Source organism: Pantherophis guttatus, chromosome 1 (assembly GCF_059756535.1).
Source record: "Pantherophis guttatus breed Tessera chromosome 1, ASM5975653v1, whole genome shotgun sequence".
NCBI classification, from domain to species: Eukaryota; Metazoa; Chordata; class Lepidosauria; order Squamata; family Colubridae; genus Pantherophis; species Pantherophis guttatus.
This window is the reverse complement of record NC_142063.1, coordinates 195,855,023-195,874,281: the sequence shown is the minus strand read 5'-3', so window position 1 is coordinate 195,874,281 and position 19,259 is coordinate 195,855,023. Positions and strand designations below refer to the sequence as shown.

At 35.0% G+C, this 19,259-nt stretch overlaps 1 protein-coding gene across 2 annotated transcripts in view; it reads right to left on the bottom strand.

Moving 5' to 3' along the window:
* Positions 1–19,259, bottom strand: part of KIF16B (kinesin family member 16B) — a 134,848-nt gene that overhangs the window by 18,835 nt on the left and 96,754 nt on the right. The window lies entirely within an intron of this gene.

Genomic DNA, 19,259 nt, shown 5'->3' with positions numbered 1-19,259 from the left:
TGCTATCACACTGGCAGATGAAAATAAATTGAAAAAAATTAACAGGAACAAACTACCAATACTTATCTATATTATTCATAAAGTAGGCCACTTGACACTGTATTCTGTAAGTTTTGAAGGATTCCAGACAAGCTGTAAACACACCTGTAACCCATATGTATGATTACAGAGAAAATAACAAAGCAATTATGGCTTATTTATAGTAGTACCATTGTAGTTTATACTTCTAAATGTATTTTTTTCCAGTACTGAATTTACTGTACTACTCATTCCTGGTGTGGTCATTAATAGTCAGAGATGGAGTTATTCTAGGTCAATGAATAATCACTGTGGTCTTGTACACAAGTTTACAATAAGAATATGTTTGTGTGGGACAGATCTGAACTGCTCTACTTTCGTTAGTGTAGGCCTATGATGGCGAACTTATGGCATGTGTGCCAAAGGTGGCACGCAGAGCCCTCTCTGTGGGCACACGTGCCATTGCCAGTTGCATTTCTGGTTTCTGGTGCACACATGCACGCTGGCCAGCTGGTCTTCGTGGGCGCCGGAAAACAGCCTGAAAACGACCAAAAAAACAGGCCATTTTTGGGCTGTTTTCGGCCTGAAAACGGCCCCAAAAATGGCTGGAAAATGGCTGGAAAATGGCCTGAAAACAGCCTGAAAATGGCTGGAAAATGGCCCAGAAAATGGCATGGAAAACAGCCCCCAAAACAACCTGAAAACAGCCCGAAAAACAGCCTGAAAATGGCCAAAAAAACAGTCATGCGCGTGCTGGCCAGTTGGTCTTCGGGTTTTAGGTGCTCTGGTGTTTGGAAAGACCAGCTGGCCAGCACATATGCGTGTGCCGGAAACCCAAAGAACAATTGGTCTTCGGGTTTCCGGCGCTCCGGCATGCGCACATGCACATGCATACACATGCATTCCGGTTTCGGCACTCAGTGCCGAAAACGTTCACCATCACTGGTGTAGGCCATTGATTTTACTCGATACATTTTAATGACTGTCTATGTAAAAAGATTTTGCTGTGTTCTGCACCACATGAAGATTCAGTCACGAAACAGAGGTTGAAAATCTCATGAGAATTAGGCCTTAATTGGCTTGGATGTTTCTTCCCATATTGTTTCCTAATGTCACTCTCAACTATATGTGGAACCCTTCATCCAGTTTATTATATTCTCAAACAGAGTGAGGACACAAAAACAAATAAATGAACATTATTATTAGTAAATACTTTTATTTGCTATTTTCTCCAGCTTCAGTCAGGCATCTCATGGTCTTGTCAGCCTAATTAATTTTCTCAAGTCAACATGGATAAAATACACTTTCAGTTGCCTACAAGGTAAAAATTACTTAGCGGATACAACACCTCAGACGATTCTCTTCCTATTAACGCAACAGAGTATCAGACTGAGAAAAGTAGGCAATTGTGTAGCCAACAAATACAAGGAATAACATCCAAACTGCAGGTGGTTTCATTTATCATAGATCTAACAAAAGGCTCGTCCTTTTCCACTGAATCAGGCCACTCCCATGGTTCAGCTTTTCTATTCTTTGACAGGGGGCATTATTTTCCATTCCCTTTTCCTAATGACCCTGACTTCATTGTATTTTTAAAATTTTTATCCTGCCTTCATTACTTCGTAAGTATCTCAAGGCAGCGAACATACCCAATACTCCTTCCTCCTATTTTCCCTACAGCAACAACCCTGTGAGGTGAGGTGAGCTCAGAGAGAGAGAGATGACTGGCCCAAAGACATCTAAGGTGGAACCAGAACTCACAGTTTCCTGGTTACTAGACTAGCATCTTAACCACTACATCAAACTGGCTCAAATTAGACTTAATAATTGGAAGGGAATATTTGTAGCTCAGGATTGAACTGTAGGACCCCTGGTGCTCTCTGAGCTTGGTTGTTTTCTTGCAGACATTTCATTACCAAACTAGGAAGAATCATCAGTGCTAGGTTTGTTCTCATTTTATATACTAGCAGCTTGCCCTGTCACTGTTGGTGGAGGTAGTCTTGGTGGTTCTAGCACAGATGATATTATCTAGTTTGGTAATGAAATGTCTGCAAGAAAACAACCAAGCTCAGAGAGCACCAAGGATCCTATAGACTTAATAATTCTGCTATTAATAATAGGCAAATAAGATTTACCTCTCAGCTCAAGAAGACTCTTAATAATTTTAAAGAAAGACAGTATGGTTAATTTCTGCAGCAATAATTGATTGGAATCCCATCCAATATTATATAGGCATTTGGGGGAGATCTAGGCAACATAATTTACTGCATTATTTTAACACCAGTCTGTCCAATGCTATTAAAGAAGCAAATTAAACTCAGCAGAAAATATTTATCTAGGTTAGGGGAATCTTTCATTCCCAAAAGTAATTTTTGGATCTAGCTGGATATAGCAATAAACTCTGGAAATATTAGGCATGAGAGGTAACACAGTATGATAAATTACTCCAGCATTGTGTTTATTGTACATAGTATAGTAACATTCATATGCACAATGCTAATAAAAATGGAATGCCCTGTAATTTAAAAGTTTATGAAAACATTTTGAAATATTATAAACTATATGTAGCCTTAACTCAATTTTAAACTGCTTTCTAAATAAACACATTGGGCTAGTAAAGAGTTTACTAATTAGTTACATCTTTCAAAAAATATTTCCAGAAAATGTGTTTATTGCTACTGACTCATTCAGTTCAATGCAAGATGCTCAGTGATATTCACTAGATTTCTTAAATGTATTTAAGATTCAATATTTAAAGGCAATACATTTTGCCTGCAGCTGCATACAGCTTTCTACAAGAGTTATCACTAAGTGATATTCAGTTTATACTTCCTAGAAGAAACCAAAATTCCCAACGAAAGTTTAACTGATCCATTAACATGTTAACCAATAAAGTTATACATTCAAATGTTATCTTAGTTTTATACTTATGATAGCCTGAAATTAATTTCTTTTTTAATTTCCTGATTATGCACAGAAAAAGCAAGATTATTAGAAGGCAGGGTTCAGCTATTTTTCTGGGTAACAAATAACAAAAATAACAGCAAAAACAGGAACCTTGAGAGTTCTGTAGTTTTTTTATGTAGGAATGGCATGTGGGCAGACACACTTCAATCCACCCAACTATTCCATCCCAAACACTGCTACTTTTATCAAAAATAGCCCTTTACAGGAAATTGGGAATTCATTGCCAGTCAGGTATGCCATGATCTGGAGTAAGCCCTGCATAAACAGCTGATATGATTTAAAAAAGAATAGCAAAATAGCATTCTTGAAGTATGTGCTTAATAGAACATATAATTTAATTCTGATGTATATTTAGATGATACTTATGTACTTTTTGTCTATGACATGAGATGAGCTACCAGCATACTAGATCCCGGTCTAGTTCTTGGCCTAATGTCATGCAGCCCTTCTGACACAATGATCTTTCCCTTCCCTCATTGACTGCTGTGTTGAAACAATAATAGAAATAATATGGTGTCATGCCATTATTCAAGTCCTTCCATAGATCTTTGTAGCTCTAAATGTCATCTTGATGCAACGAGTACCCAGGGACCCATATATATATAAGAATTTCAAATGAGAAAAAATATGTTCTAAATTCTTAAGAATTATGTTAGAAATGCCATGCTGTGTTCCCACTGTAATGCTACAACTGAATATTGGTCAATGTTCAATAAAAGCGAGAGCCTAGATTAGTATTTTTAATTACAAGTTCAACTTAATTGTTCTTATGAATTAAGAATGTTTGCCTTCTCAGAACTAGGGCTTTAATACGTAACATGAATTAATTACCAATCCTCTTGAAGGAAACTTGGGGAGGAAAAATTTCATTTATATTCCTTTAAGTCCCAGGACTCCCTCTAAGATATAAATAGGTATGTTGTTCAATGTACTGTGTGACTCACTGTCAAGCAGCAAATATAGTCTCTGATCAAGACTTTATGGCTGCTAACTAACTATATTGACAATTTCACACTTGCCAAGTAAGAGAAGCACACTGATTTGCAGCCCTTTGGGATGGCAGTAAAGAGTCCTATTACTATATACTATCCATATGGAGCTGATGAGGTTGAAATGGTTGGTTCTGTATTGCCATGTTGCTTGCACCTTAAAAAGGTACACTTTGATGAAATTGTCTGTGTTAGTTAAGTTTTCAAGAAAGTTGAAGGCATATTCATAACATGCTCCTTGACTGCTGTGCGCATTTTGATTTTCCTACTATGATTTGTTTTTGTTTTTAAAATTTGTTTTTAATTTATTTGCTGCACAGAGTCATGTTGAGATGGGCAACCATACAAATTGGATGAACAAATGAACGTTACATAAAGTTGTCCAAGCTGACTGATCACTGAAGGGAAAGTTATGGCATGGTTTTGTGGTAAATATGTACGATGATTACACATTGCACATTAATATGTGTAACTACAAAAAGGGTATACAAAAAGTGTCACATAATAAATGCCCATGCCCAATTATCTTTTCACCATTCTCTCTCATCTACTTACATCAGCAAAACTTTGCAACTTATTCTTGAGTGTGTGCTTCGTGGAGTCTGAATAACATTAGAGCACTTCGTCCATGCTTCAATGAGGCCACTGAGAAAGCCTCACATGTCTTGCTGTGCTGCTCCATAAACTAGACTTGGTACTCTCAGTTAATGTTCCCTCTCCTTGATAAATGTATGGATTAGCCTGAAATTAAGGTTATCTGCTTTTTATTACAGAATCAATCTACTGAAAACTCTAGGAAAGTTGCTAAATGCTACTCAATCATGACTGTTGTTAAAAGATAATGGAGATGAATTACACATAAGCTTGGATAATTACACTTTGTGTTAGACTGTGATATTAATATTTCTAACTAAATTCAATCCTTCTGATATCTAATTTGTTATTGTGATTTTTTGGGTCTATACCATATTATTATTATCTTTTTGAGCTTTAACCATGAATCAAATAAACATATAAATAAATATATGTAAGTACAAGATGATGAAACAATATTAAATTGTGAATAACTAAGTGGACATGATTGCTTTACAGATATAAAAAGATATTACCTTGAAATATGAATGCACAAGTGGCTATAATCATTTCACTGATATTGCCTGACAATGAAGCTTTCAGAAAATAACAAAAGGGATGGTGAAAAAGAGAGATAAAAATGTGACACGTAGAGAAAAAATGGTATTCCCATCCATTTGGGGTTGGTTCTATATACTGTTGCATGCGATGGGGTGCCTAACTGTGGCAATATGACCCTCAGCAGAAAAAAAAAGTCCACCTCAACTGAAGTGAAATAAATATAAAGATTTTGGAATGGTGCTGCTCATACCTCTGTTTCAGAGATGCTCAGACCTTCTCAGTGAGACTGTACAATTGGGCATTACAAATCTAATTACAAGTCACGCTGCATGAGTAAACCCACAAAGGGAAAATCTAAATTGGCCACTTTAAGCCCCAACAGGGGAAAAAACAGCTTGAGTACAGAGCATTACAGTTAGCTAACAAGAATGTGACTACTACAATAATTTTCATTGGCACTCTTTTTCTAGCAGTTTTTCTTTTTATTATCAGAATCTGCAGAAATTAAAATGCAGTATATAGATTATGACCACCTAAGACAAATATTTAAAATTAAATCAGTTATATAACTATAGTTTCTGTCACACAATGACTATAATACTTAGGTAAATTCTGAAGTTGAATCTTTCAATCTATGCCCAAGAGTTTATGATATGAGAATTAACACTTAAAAAACAAGCTAGACAAATAACCGTAAAAACTTCTCACAAATTCATCAGTATGTAACTAGAGACAGGTGTTTACATGACAGAGTGAGAGCCAAAGCAATGGGACTCCAATTACCCAGGAGACAATACCACATTTTTCTTCTGTATTCCCAAACAGTTATACATTCCTATATCTTTATTTCATTTTCAAAACTTTAAATAACTCCTATGGCCAAAATTATATATATCCTAAAAACATACTTTCTGAAATATCTTTTTCTATTCTGTAGTAGCCATCTTTTCCTAGAAGGTATTCATCTGACATTTATGATTTTTTTAAAAATCATCTTTTACTTAACCTTTTTTCTATCTTACCTTTTCTTGAGAAAGCCTGTATGGTGTAATGATTAAAAGAATTAAGTTAAAAACTGGAAGCCCATGAGTTCTATTCTTGTCTTACTACAAAGCCAGCTAGATTACTTTGGACCAGTCTCTCTCTTTCAGCTCTAGCCACTGGCAAACCACTTCCAAAAATCGTGTTAAGAAAACAGCAAGGACTTGTCTGACATGAAGGCACAAACGCTGCCCTCAACACTTTCCTTATACTTTTTCTATAGCTATTTTGTGTCTAGTGTAATTTTACATATATTCATATTATCTTCATCCTCACAACTGAAATTTTTTTCCAATGTCCAAGTGCCTCAAAATCTTAGATTGCAATGCCAATTTATATCAATGTGTGTTCCACCTTTAAAATGATTTTGATCGTGAAACTCCACAAGAGGAATAAACAATACCTTCTTTGCATATGGACAGTCAGATCTTTTTGCAACTTCATCACAATACTGATTTTTAATAGTGGTAGTTTCCATGGTTCCTTATTAAAACAAGGCAAAAGACCCTCTCACTCTGTAGAGCAGTACAGAGCAAATCTTGAAGAAAGAATGCAAGAATACTTAAGTAAACCTACACTTTGTCCTGGGAAGGAAGAGAGCAGTGAGAAAGAAATTAAGATAATCCACTCTTTAGAATCAGAGATGGAAGAAGGAAATTGCAAGGTCTTCAAGATTCTGTTATAATATCCTGGAAAAATAAAGTTGCAGTAGTCCCTGTTTCCTAACATGGCCTATTTCAAAGTGATGACAACCTCAGTGAGGAATAAATGGATTCTCACAGCATCTGGCCCTTTAAATATTGTTTGCCTCTGTTTGAGCAATGTGAAAAATTTCCTCCCTGAATGTGAAAGATATTTAAGATGGGATAGAGGTAAAGAGAGCAATTTATTTTTCTTTGGGGTATAAATGGCATACTAAACTTCAGGTGCTTTTGCACCAGAAGATTAAAAATAACCCTGTCAAGCATATTTAGGTATTGTGGAGTTATTTCTGTTTTCATTATCCTGTAATATTTCTCATTAATTTTCAAATGACCTATCGCTTCACCTAAGGCAGGAAATCAAGCATAGAAAAACATACAGTCTAAAGGTAAATATTTTTGGAGAAGTTCAGAGAAGAATGCAAACACAGCTGCTTGGAACACGGATACTCTTTAACTGTAAGTCTAGCATTTGTAAACAGCATGGTTGCTCTCAGCTTATAAAGAAACCTTTTAGTCCTTTACTTATTGCACAAAGATAGCAAATGTAATGCATTAACATTTAAAATTGTTTTCAAATTGTAAATTTTCATCCATAATTATTCTAAAAAGCATTATCCATTTAAATTAAGATGGCTCAGGGCACATTTATTAATTCATTAAAACAAATGCTGATAGCAAATTAAGAGTTGCATAATGCTTCAAATTTAAAGGTAATAAGATGTTTTGGAGCACACATGGGCATGCATGGAACACCTGTCTGCAAACTCTTTAAACCAAACGCACCTTTTCCTGGCATAATGTGGCAATTGTAAAGGACTGCAGTGTGATCCCAGGAAAAGATGCAGCTGCTTTAAGAAGCTGCAGGCTAGTGCTCTGTGATAGAGGTATACAGGTAGTCCTCCATTTACGATCACAACTGAATCCAGAATTTATGTTGCTAAGTGAGAAATTTGTTAAGTGAGTTTTGCCCCATTTTACAACTTGTTGTGCCCCACTTGTTAAGTGAATCACTGCAGTTGTTAAGTTAGTAACATGGTTGTCAAGTGAATCTGGCTTCCCTATTGACTTTGCTTGTCAGAAGTTCACAAAAGGTAATCACAAGACCCTGGGACAGTGCAACTGTCATAAATATGAACCAGTTGTCAAACATTTGTATGTAAATCACGTGACCATGGGGATGCTGTAAAGGTTGTAAGTGTGAAAAATGGTCATGTCACTTTTTTCAGTGCCGTTGTAACTTTGAACGGTCATTAAATGAACTGTTGTTAAGTCGAGGGCTACCTGTATTAGGCAACAACTGCTTTCCTAATTCTATCCCTTTCCTCTATTTAGAATTGGGAAACTGAATTGTAGAGTGCCAAGGAACAGATTTAATCTTTGGCTGTCCTCTGTCTGTTTCTCAGGTGTTTTGGTGCCCAGTAGTGCCCTGAGCTGTTTTAGAGACAGTAGGATTAAAAGGAAGCTGGAAGCGCCATAAAACAAGTTGCACAGATTCTGCAGACAGGCAAATGGAGAATGGCAGGAGGTTGGTGGGGAAGTTATTTATAAGATTTTTAAAAATCCTATCTTTACTACTATCCAGGAAGAGCCTTTTCTGCTATGATCCTTGTCCTTTGGAATATTCTTCTGGTAGAGATGAGGTTGCCCCCCATATTCCCGGCCTTCTGGAAGAGTGTTAACACCTGGCTCTGCCAGTTGGCCTGAGGCACCAACAGAGGCACTTTATGCTGGGAGTGGTTGACTGAATAGAGAAAAGATCTCTATCACCTTGTTGCCTGTTCTCCTGTTTTGAGTGTCTTATTTAATCATCTTAATTTTAATTGTTTTGTACGATCTTTTTTACTTTTTTATCATTCTGTAAGCTGCCCAGAGTCACTGCAGTGAGATGGGTAGCATTTAAATTTAATAAAAATAAATATGTAAAATTACTTTTATAAGTAATTCAAGGTAGCAAACATACTTAATACTCCTTCTTCCTCCTATTTTCTCCCCAACAACCCTGTCAGATGGATTCGGTTGAGAGTGAGTGACTGGGCCAAAGTCACCCAGCCAGTTTTCATAACGAAGGTGGAACTAGAAAGCACAATCTCCTGGTTTTCTAGGCCAGCACCTTAACCACACCAAACTTTCTCTCCTCTTCCCCTTTAAGTCCTCTGCAAGGGAGGGTCTGCTAAAGATAAGGGGTGGAGGAACCATAATTAAATAATTCTTCCTCAGTACTTGTCTGCTTCCTTACCTGATCAAGCTATGCTGCCATGCTAGCCCTCATCCAATCCTACTAGGTACCTCTGGATTCAACTTCAAGCAGTCATCTCTGCCAGCCTCCAGGTCTTAAGTTTAAGCAGGGAGATAAAGAAACTTGGTTTTTGCATCACAGCAGCACATGAGCAAATACCCTGGCTGAATAGAATGTAGTCAATGGGATGCAAGCAGCAAAAATATAGAAGGCACAGCCCAGGCCTCTGGTTGGGGGTTATGAGCTCTTTGCTCAATCTCAGTCCACTGGGCATCTGTCTTTTCCTTGAAAGACGAAGAACTAGTTCACAAGAATTAGACCAAACTATGGGTTGACATACTCTTGCTTTATATGTACCCCTATATGCTCTTATGTATCTTTTAGCCTTCAAAGCTGAAGTATGCACTATCCTAATAGCATCTTTGAATTAATCAAATGAGCTAAACAGTGAGTATCTTTTATGAAGTAAACTAAGGAACAAACGTTAATATCACAATGCATGGAAGAAATCGAGGTGGAAAGAACCATTGTAAAATAGTCCAAATTGTTTATAATATTGTCTTTCATTCAGCCTGAAAACACAAATATGAAAGGCAAGCCAGCCACTTTCTAAGATTTTGGCAGTATACAAATTAAAGAAATAAAAAATAATGAAATACATTTAATGCGTCTAATTTGGATATTTGAATTCTTTATCTTGACAGTGCTTCATTTGAATGTTTTTTTTAAAAAGTGAAAAGAAGAAAAAATGCATTCCTATATAGTCAGTAGTACATTTTCAATGGCTGATCCAATGAAAAAAAATTCATTCTGAACTTCCAAGTCTGAGCTTTAACAGACAGATTATCATCCATTAATTTTTAGCACAAAAAACATGGTGTCAGAATGTGTGATTTAGTGGATAGTCTTCAATAAACTAGACTATAACTCTTCTAAAAAAATCACCAAGTGTCTGAAACATATTTAAGTTGAAAACTTGAGGAGGGCGCTCAAGTATGCCGTTTTTCTATCCTTGATCACTATTCTTGTCATTCTCCTTTTGTAGAGATGGCTGTCTGAAACAGGAGACTCCTCTATTTGGGGAGACTCTTTAAATAAATATTTTTTTTTTAAAAAAACAAAGTTTACAATGAACTGAAGACTTGCTAGGAAGAGAGGAAGCCTCCCCCCCCCCCACAACAGCGGACAGCCTTGTCTTTTCATATGAAAAGCAAGAAGAAAAATGACTGTTCCCTTCCTTATGTATAAAACTCACACATGCTCCTGTTGTCTGAATTAGGGGCTAATGAAAGAAAGTACTAGTTAGAGTAGAAATGAATAACCAAGATAGATACTTGAGGCATTTTGATCCTTAAAGCAGGTGGAAAGAGAAGCAATTACAGCTATGGTTTCTATAATCTGTAGAGAGGTGAAAGGTCAATCTGGAAAATTAAACAAAAGAAAAGAACCTTAAGGGAGGATTCAATCAGTCTGAGTATGTTTTTAGAGCTTGATTTTTAAAAACTGCTCTTAATTAAGGTACTTTTATTTTCTATTGGCAAGAAATGTACGTTTATGCATCGCAAATTCATTTATAGTCTGAACTGAGAATGTACAGCTAATGATAAAATACGTATAAAGCACTGTCAAGAGCCATATTTAGAATATTGCCAACTAATTCTCAAGAAGATTGGAATAGGAGCTGGAAAGAAGGACAAAAATTACCTGCAATCACAGAACTCAAGCAGAAGTTAAATACTGGGAATATGAAAATATTGGTTACAAATGATTGTCAGAAGTTTATCTTCTGCAGTAGTATTTTATTTTAAAACTGTTTTAGGAACAAAGATCCATGCTAATTCAAAATACGTAAGTGTCACGATGGTTAGTTCAAATTTACTTTAGAAAGAATTGGTTTAGAAGACAAACCACAGATCTATAACACAATTTAATATTAGGAACATCACTTAGTGATACTCCATTTAAACAATGGCAGATGGATATTTCTCAGTTTATATGGCAAGGAAAAAACCCCCAAGAATTAAATATAAACTACTGCAAGATGTTAAGGAAAAAAGAGGTTTGGATTTACCAGATTCAAAATTGTATTTTGGTACTTGTTTGGTCTAAAAAAGTAGGTGAGTCTCCAGAATAAGAATCTACTTGATCTAGAACAGGGGTGTCAAATGGATGGCCCACGAGCCGGATGCGTCACATGCAGGCCACACCAACCCGGCTCCACAAAGGCAAAAAACATCACGATATGTCACGTGACATGATTGAGATTGACACCCATGATCTAGAGGGCCATGATGGCACAGCTATTTATGGTATGACTAGATTAAAGTAAATGTTGATTTTAATAATCATTTTGTTAGACATGACATCTTAATAGTTTGGAATAAGTATAAAACAAGGTTTTCTGTGAAGATGGGTGTCCCCTCAGGAAGCTTTTTAAAAAAGAAATGATGGCAAATCCAAACTGATGGACTTATGGTCAAATAATCTCTTTTAATTTTGGTGATCCTATCCTCAAATCTAAAGAGGAGTTAGAATCAGAAGGATGTGTCTGCCATTGGTTTACATGTTTACAATTGAAAGAAAGATTTAAATCAGGCAAAAAGAGTTATGGCTTAGACTTTGTGAAAAATGAATTGGAAATCTTATTGCGTGGTAGTGATGAACATATTATTGCCGAGGTCTATAAATCATTATTGAATCTGAATTTGGCAAAGGAATATGTGAAGCACTGCATGATTCAGTGGGCAAGGAACTTTGTATATAATGTTATGCTTGAACAATGGTAGAACCTGTGGACAAAAAGTCCAACATTTATATTAAATTATAAACTAAAAGAAAACTTTTATAAGGTGACGTATCATTGATATTTAACACCAGATAAGTTGTCAAAAATGTATAAAGGTATTCCAAATGAATGTTAGAAATGCAAATGTAAATAAGAGACCTTTTATTTATGGTGGATATGTGACAAAACAAAGAAATATTGGAGTAGGATTCACATCTTAATACAGAAGATTCTCAAAGTGAATATAAAGATAAAACCAGAAACTGTCCTTTTGGGTTTAATGGAGAAGACTTGAGAAAAATATTGGAACTTTGATGTTATATATGTTGACGGCAGCAAGATTTATGCACAAACATGGAAGGGCACTTTGATGCACGAATGGCTGCAAGAGTTGGTGGAAGTTAGCAGAAATTGCTAAATTGATTGCTCTGATTAAAGAAAAAACACAATTACTTTTGTTTCTGCTTCAAAACTGCTTCTGGACTTTGTGCTTGAGATGGGGGGGAAAATGAAATTTTGATATTGGGTTTACCAATTAACTAGGTTTGTTGTTATAGAAATGGCTAGTTTATACTACTATGTAAACGAAAAAAGTTGAGTTTTGATACAATTCTACTGCGCCAAAGGGATTCGGAAGTCAACGCCTTTTCTTTCTTTTTTCCATTTTCCTTACACTTTTCCCTTCCCTTCTCTCTTCCTTATTTTCCCATTATTTTCTTGTATTTTATATTATAAACTAATAAAAAAGGAATGTCAGTTAGGCAAAATTAGCAGTATCACTAGTTGCTTATTAAAGTAAGCTGGCAACAGTCAGATAAACTATGCAGTATCAGGGGCATGAGTGGAAACTTAGTACATAAAATGACAGCACAGCATGCATTCCCACGAGCTATCCATGGACTCTACAAGTAGTTTAGATTTTATCAAGTTAACTCTGAAGATCTATAATGCAATTTCTTATCAACTGATAAGTTGTGAGCCATTATTATTTGCAGATACCATATGCACATCTGGTCAGGGTTTTCACCTCACTTTTTCTGGGACATCAGGACAAATGTGGGATGGAAAGGATATTAAATTTCCACTGAGTTGAATAGTTCAATAATAACCATTCATGGGGAGGGGGGTGGGAGATTACTTTTCCATCAGTTCAGATTGTTGCTGAAGGCACCCAATAAAAATGCTGCTCTGTAATGTTTATATTATGATTGTATTGGCAACAGATCTTATGAATATCTTGAACATTAATGGAATTTAAGCAGCTTTATTGCATACAGGTAGTCCTCGAGTTATGACCATTGACAGTATTGAATAGTGATTCTATTTCACATGTTGTATTTCCATACAGCTTTAAATTGCCATGTAAAGTGGGATATCCATGGCCTGACCTTTTTAGTATTGTTGACAGAGGAATCAATGCAATTACAAACACTAGTGGTGATAGTAAGTCTTCTTGATATTAGCCTCTTCCAATCTATCAACAATGACCAGCAACTGTGTTATGTGTTGTGCCATTGATCTCTGCACAAAGCTTCTGATGTTTTTACTGATGCCTGGGCACAATTATCCAAGGAGCTGTAATCAATCCAAACTATGTTCAAGTTGGTCTTCTTTCTCTTGGAGTTTATTACTATTTCTACTACCACTAGTAGTATGATTATAATTACTATCTGTACACATCAATTTGAAGTCACAGTTGTAAGTTCTTTAGCTGGTGTTGGCTTTCATATGCATAAAGTTCTTCCTGATAATATAGGATGTTGTAATATATTGGCATAGTATATGCATGGATCCCAGTAATGTAGCTTTTTGTAATGGATAGATGGAAATGTCAGTGTGCAGAGAGAAGCACTTAGGCCACCTAAGATTTTTTGGTATGGCACTGAGAGTATCGATAACCATTGGGACCATCGCAGCCAGATTATGCCATAATCTTTCATTTCAATGTTAAGATCTTGATATTTTGTGATCTTCTCCAATTTCTCCATAGGTCTGGGATATCTTATAATAATATATTTAATAGTTTATATTATAGAAAGTAACTCATTGACTGTTGATAAGTATAAAATATAAGACAGATTTTTCCCCTTTTTCCTTCTTAGTCTTTTTTGTTTTGGGGGAAAAAAATAAAATATTAAATAAAAAGAAATACAATAGAAGATTGGTTCTAGAAAGAAAAGACATTTTCATTGTGTTCAGTAAATCCTTAATCACCTTATGTTTTATAGTTAAAATATTTAAATATAAAACATAAATGCCAATTTAATATTACCTTTTCTTTTTCATTTTATTGCTTGAATTATCTAAAAGTATTGTTGATTCATACCAAACTGAGGGTTAGGGTCAAGGTTAGGATTGCTTATTCATTTATGTGATAGTTGCTATTCTAGATTGTGGGAATTCAGGAATGAAAAAATGCTTTCATCTCATCATTACAAAGATTTACACTTGATAAACTTTCAATATTAGCATTTCTCAGAAGTAAATCTAATTCAAATTATACCAATGCTTTTTCTCATAGAAAAGAGATGTTGCTCCCAGATATTCTTCAGCTGAATTTTCTGCAGCAGGAAAATTACCCTTGGAGGCAACTGCTAACACAGTCATTGTCCCATTTGGAACTTGGATTACGAGATTCTATCAATGCCAGAGTTGCTAATGGAATGCAGAATCACCACATTAATCCAGAATCTATTATTGGACATGAAACTAGGAGAGATAATTGTCCATTTTATGGGATGTTAGGTGTATTATATTTATCAGTGTTTTTTTAACAAAAACGCCTGCAAGAAATTAGAATATCTTTCTGAATTGCAAAATTTATCAAAGAATTCCAAATATGGTGTGGAACACACTTGGTCTCTCTCTCTCTCTTGGCTCTTAACTGAATAATTTTTTGCTTGAAAAATTGATAACACAACTGCAAATTATAGAGAAAAGACTGTTAAAAATACAAATTGGTTTCTGAATAAAAGTTCTAACAAATTATGATCTAGGCTGTTTCTTTTCAGCAATGAAAACAAACTTAAGACGCGCTGCCTTGTTTGCATTAGAAATGACAATCAATTGGTGGGGACTAAGTGCTTTATCCAAATTTATGAATAGCAGTTTATTTTTTTTGACAGGAGTTGCTCTCTATAAGCTGCATATATTTTGCTGACTCTTAGAGCTCATGTAATAGTGGTACCTGAAAGAACAGAAAAAGCCTGACCAATGTAACACTAATGATAACAACAACAACAAAAATCATTAAAATGACAATAGAAGGTTTCAAGATACTTCATTTACAGGAATGTTTCAGTGAAAAGAATGCCTAAGTCAATCATAAAATTACTTGATAAACAGAAGATGTGAGTAATGTACATTTGAAAATACTCAAAACATAAGTAGGTATTCCCAATCAATGCCTGTCTTGAAATTTAAGATCCACAACTTTGCATATTAAACACATTTTATTAGATTCAAAAAAAGCAATGGCAATGACCTTTCCTCCATCCTGTTCAACACATGGAAAGCAACTAAGGGGTTTTTTCCCTCCATCCTTTCCATTTAATTATTCCCTTCCCTTCCCTTCCTCTCCATCTGGTTTTGTTCTCTCTTTCCCCCTTTTTTTTTTACTTTCCAGTGCAGCTCCCCTCTCCCTTAATCTCATCTTGATCCTACTTCTTGAGGGTTGCTTCTGCTGTATGTAGAAAGAGAGAAGCATGTGTGTATGTGGCATAATTATTTCAGTATGTATAGAGGCACAGGAAATCAATTTCAAAAATGGTTTATCTTACTGGTAATTAATTCTAACTGAAATATGTGAATTCAGCTATTACTAATCTAGTTCTGGCTCTTGCCTTCACTTGTTTGCAGATTATCTTCTGATATGTCTAATCACTTACATACACTCAAGTGTCTCTCTCACACATATTTATGCAGTTGTCAACCTTACCAGGACTGGTTTGAAATAGAGCTAAAAATACTAAGTTGGCTAAATGTATAAACTATCCATTTTACAAGACTGTTGTTGATAGACAGTATAAATAACCTATTCTTTCTGTTATAGGGAATTATCTTAAATTTGAAAACATCTTCATTTCAGGTAAATATATTATTCCTCACAGTACCCAAAACAGGTGTGTTTTCATAGAATAAAACTCTTAATTTCAGTCTTCAAACTTAATCTTTTAAAATTGTGCACCATATTTAGAGAATAATCTGAATGGACTGCCGAGAAAAATATTCATAAACATATGCAACCCTTATTATCTAGGGATCAATAGGACAGAAACTTACTGCAAACATAAGATAAGCAACTCCAAAATTAAAGTTCTTCCAAAACGCTATGAGATTTATGCAAATAATTACTAGCATATTTAAACTAAATTTGTGGGTGGGCTGTTCTAGACTTTTAACTTCTCTACGTATTTCATTACACCCCAACTGAAAAAAGAAATAGGCATATTAAAGAGAAGACACTCACTGACTCACTAAATTATTTATTTAGAGGATGGCAGTGTGCATCCTTAGAAACAATAATTAACATAATCTCAATTTTCTCCCTTATATTATTCATTTTTATATGTAGCTCACCCTATTTGAAATTTTAATTTTATGGTAACCAAACACACTAAGCTTTTGGCATTGGAATTATATTGTGAAACATCACTGTTATATCAAATACTAGAAGGTCAAGAAATACTGAGGTGCTCAGTATATAACTAGTTGTAGTTAAATGCCCAAAGCATAATTAGTAGTGTATCCAGTGCTTTAGTAGCGATTCTAGAAGATCAAAAAATACTGAGCATTTAAGGTGTCCGATATATAACTAGTTATGGTTAAACGTCCAATGTATAATTAATAGTGTATTCAGTGATTAGTGCCTATACCTATGATATCTCAAGTACAATCATATTAGGATGTCCCTATTTGGATTAAATGCATTAATTTGGTATCCATTTCAATTCATTTATCTTATTTATGTGCATGATTCAACAAAATTATACTGTATATTGCAAAAATGAATAGAATTAGATTATAAGGGGACAGCAGTTCATTTTTTCAAAGTGTTAGGATTTTACCCACTCCAAAAATAAATGTATATTCTTCTAAAAATGGGGTGCAGAGACACCGTGTGTAACTTTAAATTAAAATTAGTAAGGTTAAATGTGAAACACAGCCTTGCTAAAATAAATGCTGTAATTTTTCAGAATTTGGATTGTCTCACAACCCCATTCCAAGAGGCTGTATTAGAACATCAAATGAGAATCTTTATTGAAGCATATGGTAGTAGTGCAACTATGTGATATAAAGACTGGCACTAAAGGATTAAAACACTATCAGCTCAGGTCAGCTTGCATTTTTTGCTAATCAGGTTAAACAATATGCCTTTATATACAGAATCTAAACTTTCACAGAATATTATACAATATTAACAATTGGTATAATTTATTCTTTCAAACCTGATAATTGGTTTATATCAGAGAAGAGTAATGTATGACCAATTCTAAAAGCTGATGGAGTTCCAATTCAACAGGTTAGCCATACATTCTTTACAGCAATAGTTTGTTTTTACAACTAAGCAGGTCAATCTATTGGGTGACTTCTTCATAATTGTTGTTGACAGGCTTCCTGAAATACCTCAAAAAGAAGCTTAGTCTGCACTTCAGAGAGATGCATATGCTTCAAACATGATGAGGAAGAAATGCTTTGGATTAAAGGTAGTCCTTGCTTACTGATTGCTTCAGGGAACAATTGTTAGTAGTTATTACAGGTAGTCCTCGTTTGTTTAGTGACCATTCAAAGTTACAACAGGATTGAAAAAAGTGACTTATGACCATTTTTCAGTTTATGATCGTTGCAGCATCCTCATGATCATGTGATCAAAATTCAGACATTTGGCAACTGACTCATATTTATGACAGTTGCAGTGTCCTGGGGTCATGTGATACCTTTTGTGACCTTCTGACAAACAAAGTCAATGGGGAAAGCCAGATTCACTTAAAAACTATGTTACTAACTTAAGAACTGCAGTGATTCAGTTAATTTAACGACTGTTGTAAAACAGGGCAAAACTCTCTTGATAAATGTCTCATTTAGCAACAGAAATTTTGGGCTCAACTGTGGCGTAAGTGGAGGACAACCTCGGTTTACAGTCGAGGTGCTAAAGGTACAATGCTAAAAATAACTTTTGAAAACCAATCCTTGCATTTACCACTGCAGAATCTCACAGTGATGTGATCACCATTCAGGTGGTTTGCAACCAGCATGCATTTTGCTTGCAGAGTTAATACTGTACAATATGGAAGTAAAATTGTAAGTCACAATCAAGTGATTTTTCACTTAATAACCATGTCACTTTGCTTAATGACTGAAAGCCATTACAAAGCCATTGTGAGCCTAGTGGCAGTCATATGATTTTCTCCTTACAGCCCAAGTTGCCAGTCTGAATTTTGATTGCTAAGCAAGGATTATCTGTACATATAAGGACAGCACTTTTCTAATGTTCATTTGAGAAAGGATGCTGCTGCTTTTATGAACAGCAGAGAAGTGCTGTGTTCATGCAAGCTCTGATATATTTCTTCTGAAGCATTCAGGAAACATTCACAATCCAACATATAATGTTTAGTTGGAATTAATGATATGCAATTCCTGAGAAACCAAGACGGATCTTGCAAATAAGGAAAGAAAAACCTCTTTCTTATTTTTTGAATTTGATGACCAGTAGTGACACTTGCAAAAATGACATTTCAAAGGATTTTTGAAGCAATGGGAAAGAAGCTTGTAGAGACAATGACAGCAACAATATTTGCTCTGAGAAATGCACAAATTAAAAGAGATCTTTAAAAAGAAATGAAAGATGTAATGGAGAATAATTTGAAAGAATTCACTGATTGACAGAATTGAAGAGAAAAAACAACCTAGGCAGAAATACTGAAAATGAAATAGAAGTTGTGCACTATAAGACAGAGATGAAATTAAAGTGGAAATACAAAGTATAAGCCAAGAGATGAAAAATGACCTGGTAATGATTCATTACTGGATTTACAAAAGAAACCTGTTAAAGCCGTAAAAATACTCCTGAGATGGGAGAAAGAAAATTTTGATGGAGATCAAATCTTACGACAGCATCTTAATGAAGCAAAGATTGAGAATATTAGGAGTCAAAGAAAGGAATATAAAGCTGACCTGTTTGATCAGGGTTAAGAAATACGTTTTAGGAAAGTTCTAGGAAAAATAAATATTTCTGCTGATACTAGACAGAAATGTTAATAGATTTTGAATTTGAAACATTGAAGATAAGCATTGTGATATGGGAAGAAGTGATTTATGCAATGTAATATCAAAGAGGGTGGAGAAATGCTAAATAAATCTGCTTATATTTGTAAAGAAAATCAAAA